General features: G+C 36.1%; 1 non-coding gene across 1 annotated transcript; it reads left to right on the top strand.

The window, feature by feature from the left end:
* The first annotated feature begins 3,939 nt into the window (after positions 1 to 3,939).
* Positions 3,940 to 4,046, top strand: LOC145637743 (small nucleolar RNA R71). The gene has a single exon (XR_014114466.1). It is a non-coding gene; the product is annotated as a small nucleolar RNA R71 (small nucleolar RNA).

Raw genomic sequence — 4,046 nt, 5'->3', positions numbered from 1 at the left:
TCACCGAACATAAATCCAATCATATCAAAAATTTCCAACACTTGCAATTACACTCATAAAAATATAACAATGTAGAACTTGAGTGAATAAACAAACTTTGAACTCTTCATCTAGATTTTTCTTCTTGAAACTCATTTTTTTTCTTCTGATCAACCTTCCCTTTTTTTTTGAAAACAACTGATCAACCTTCACTTAAAACATTTGAATCATTAAACAATTTTTTTCTTTTTGAAGTTCACTTTTTTTTTCTTTTCACTTTTTTTTTTCCTTGAACTTCAATTCTTTTTTTTTTTCATCATGCTTTATTTTTTTCACAAGAAATTCAACTCTCAAATCATCAAAAATAAACCACAATAAAAATACAATTACAACTTCTTAACACCACCCAATTGTGCAAATAATGAGCACACTACAAACTCTCTCACCTCACTCACTAATAGCGCCCCAAGCTAAGCTTGGGACTAGTAACCAATGGGGAAAAATTGGCTTGTAATGTGGCTAATAAACAACAAAAAGGTCATGGCAACAACATGGTTAGCAAGAAGGGAACAAATGTATCTAATATCGTTTGAAGGCCACCTTAAAGAACAACGCCTTCGTCCTCCTCAATGTGCATAATAATGAGTCGTAAAACACTACTTATAGTCACAAACCAATACTCAAATTCATTGACTTACGAGGAACTAACACACATTCCTCACCAAATCAACTAGTCAAGCACTATATTCACAAGCAGTTGGGCAAAATTGACGCATGTTTAGGCATCCAAGCAAACAAATATCAAATCATGGCTAACTTATCCACAATACTCATCATCATATACCAAGAATCAAAAAAAAAATTTTAAGTATTGGGCATAGGGAAGCATGATTTATCATTCATTGGGATAATAAAACCCTCCCCCACACTTAAAATTTGCAATGTCCACAGTGCAACAATATGTCATGAATAAATAAAATAAGGGAAAAAGTACTCACAAAGCATCATTGTGGAGGTAGACGAGGAGGGCTCGAGTAATTAATAAAATGCATCGAATCGAATTCGCGCGAAATCCTCAATTCAAGATTCACACCCATAAGTACCAAAGTATGATGTGTTCACACAGGTATCAAACCACACCTCCAATCATGCCAAAATAATGTCATATGATCCTTGAATAAGCAATGGAATAGTTACTGCCACTAATATCAAGGGCAAAGATTCACCTAATCATATATATCCCTCTCAAAACCGACTCAATGTAGCAGTAGACTAAATATACCCACACTTATTTCAATCTAATTTTTTATTATTTTGCAACCAAAATAAATCGAAACCAAAGTCGCCATTCCCTTCGATTCTCGTCAAAAACTCGTCAATTAAATCATCAAAATTTGTTTTTCTTAATTACTACAAGTCATACCAAAAGCTCTACTTAAGAAACATAGACAATTTCGTCCTCCAATCATGACTCAAAATAATTTGATGATAACTGCAACAGAGTACCTCGAACTTTTTCAATGGAACAGAGTAATTAAACCCTAAGGTTCGTACTTTGTCATGTCAAATTGATTGAACAAGAATCCATATCAAGGGACGGCTAAAGAAGGAATATGAACAATGTGATCTTCTTTCGAGCCGTCATAATCGAGTAATTTCAGAGTGACGAGGAGTTTCTTGGGTCTTCTGTAAGTTTTCTGTTCTTTGGTTCTCCTCTCTTGATTTTTATTTTTATTTTTTTTATATTACTCCACAAAATTTATGCCGCAATGTGGCTGTGGTGTAGCGTAGTGGGCCGCAACCTGGTTGTGGACTAGACTGGTTTTGATGCACGATTAGAGTGTTGTCGGCTTGCCGCAACTAGGTTGTGGAAGGAACGCGTTTTCCGCAACCTGGTTGCGGACCATTCTGTAATGTCAAAGATTAGCCTCCACTATGCATTCTTCCTCCTAACCTTAAGAAAAACACTACTCCACTAATATACTGCACAAAACGTGAGTAAATAACAAAGTCATAAGCTCATAAAAAATAAATAAATAAATAAATAATAAGTAAAAAGAACTAACTAAGGAAACAAAGCTAAATTAAGAGTAAATAATATAAAAATTGGGTTGCCTCCCAAGAAGCGCTTGTTTTTAAGGTCATAAGCTCAACCTCCTTTAGTAGCTCAACCCGGATCACCACCATGCAGAGAGGATTCTCTACGGTCTTGTCTATAATTGTGTTCACCTGTATATGACTCCTTCAAACTAGAGTTGATATAATTTGTATCCGAACTCATTTTGATGTAGCTAAACCCATCATGCAGTGGAATATAGTCATTTTTGCTCACAAGATATCTATTAGAAACACACTTAACAACCAAAGGGTTAGTAGCATCAATTCTCAAACAAGTACCACCATCAAAAGTGAAATTATGGTCATTGAAAAGCTTAAACACAATTTGCTTATCCTGAGCTCTAATGGTCAATTGTCCTTGAGGAACATCTATTAAAGCTTGACTTGTAGCAAGAAAAGGGCGACCAAAGATAAGTGGAATCTTATGGTCTTCTTTCATATCCACTACAACAAAGTCAACAGGAAAAACAAGTTCACCAATCCCAACTAATACATCTTCAACTACACCCTTAGGGAGTCTAACAGTTCTATCAGCCATATGAAGAGATATAGGAGAGGGTTTAAGTTTTTTCAAACCTAATTTGTCATATACTGAATAAGGCATTAAGTTAACACTAGCACCCAGATCACACAAGACCCTATCAAAATATGTTTCGTTTATCATACAAGGGATAGTAAAATTACCAGGATCATGCAATTTAGGTAGTAAGCTATCATGTAAAAGATCACGACATTTCTCCTTTACTACCAAACATTCTAATTTCTTATCATTATGATCATGATCTAGAATTCCTTTCATAAAATTTGCAAATTGAGGCATTTGAATTACAAGATCGGAAAAAGGAATGGTAACATATACCTTCTTAAGAGTCTCAGAATACTTCCCAAAATGCTTATCGAGCACGGCTTTTGATAACCTTTGCGAGAATGGCATCGGTTTCTCATAGGCTTGTGGGGAAACATATTTGAGACCTTCATTCACATGCATTTCCGTTTTTGACTCCAGATTGTACACTTTCTCGTCTAATCCTCCCGTAGTCAATTCATCTCTCTTCACTAAAATTGCATTGCATTGTTTCGTTTGGAATTTTGATTGATCTTGAAGAGTTGTTAGATAACTCACTTGTTGTGAAAGTTGAGAAAAATGAGTTTCTATCCTCTTATTTTGAGCAACAAGCAATTGAATCGAGTTTTCAAAATATTCATTTTGCTTTGCTTGTAACTCAAATTGCTTTGATATGAGCTCTTGTTGTTGACGTTGGGTGGTAGCAAAAGTCTCCATAATGGATTCAAGATTTGAAGATTGAGGTAGTGGTTGGTGCATGGATTGATGATTAATAGGTGTCCTTGCTTGGAAAACGGGTGGTGGTGGTGGAGGATTCACTTGAGCTTGATTGTTTATATATGAGAAACCTTGATGATTTCTCCACCCTTCATCAAATGGCCTTGTGTAGATCGTAGTATAACAACATTAGCTTGCTCAATTGTCATTCCATCATAATTAGGTTGACACCCCCGCGCAGTATGGCCTTGCAATCCACAATCTGACAAGTTTCCATCGAGGGTCGAGGGGACTCAGCTTGGAGTTGATTGACTTTATGAGTTAGTGCCTGCACAGAACTAGTTAACATGGTTAGAGCATCAACATCATGTTTATTACCTATGTTGATATCATTTTGTCCCCTTGGATGGTAATTATCATTAGCCACCATCTTCTCAATCAGATCCTTCGCATCAGTTGGGTTCTTAGTCATGATAGAACCTTCAGACGCAGCATCAATGTATATGCGAAACTCATGGGTCAAACCATTATAGAACGTTTGGATCAACATCCACTCTGGAATGCCATGATGAGGGCATTGTCTCTGCAATCGCTTAAACCTTCTCCATGCCTCATATAAAGACTCATCATCAGATTGATAGAAGGTGGATAGCTCGTTCCTTAATTT

The sequence above is a fragment of the Chenopodium album genome, chromosome 6, assembly GCF_948465745.1.
Source record: "Chenopodium album chromosome 6, dcCheAlbu1.1, whole genome shotgun sequence".
Classification (NCBI taxonomy): domain Eukaryota; kingdom Viridiplantae; phylum Streptophyta; class Magnoliopsida; order Caryophyllales; family Amaranthaceae; genus Chenopodium; species Chenopodium album.
This window is presented reverse-complemented; position numbering and strand designations above follow the sequence as displayed.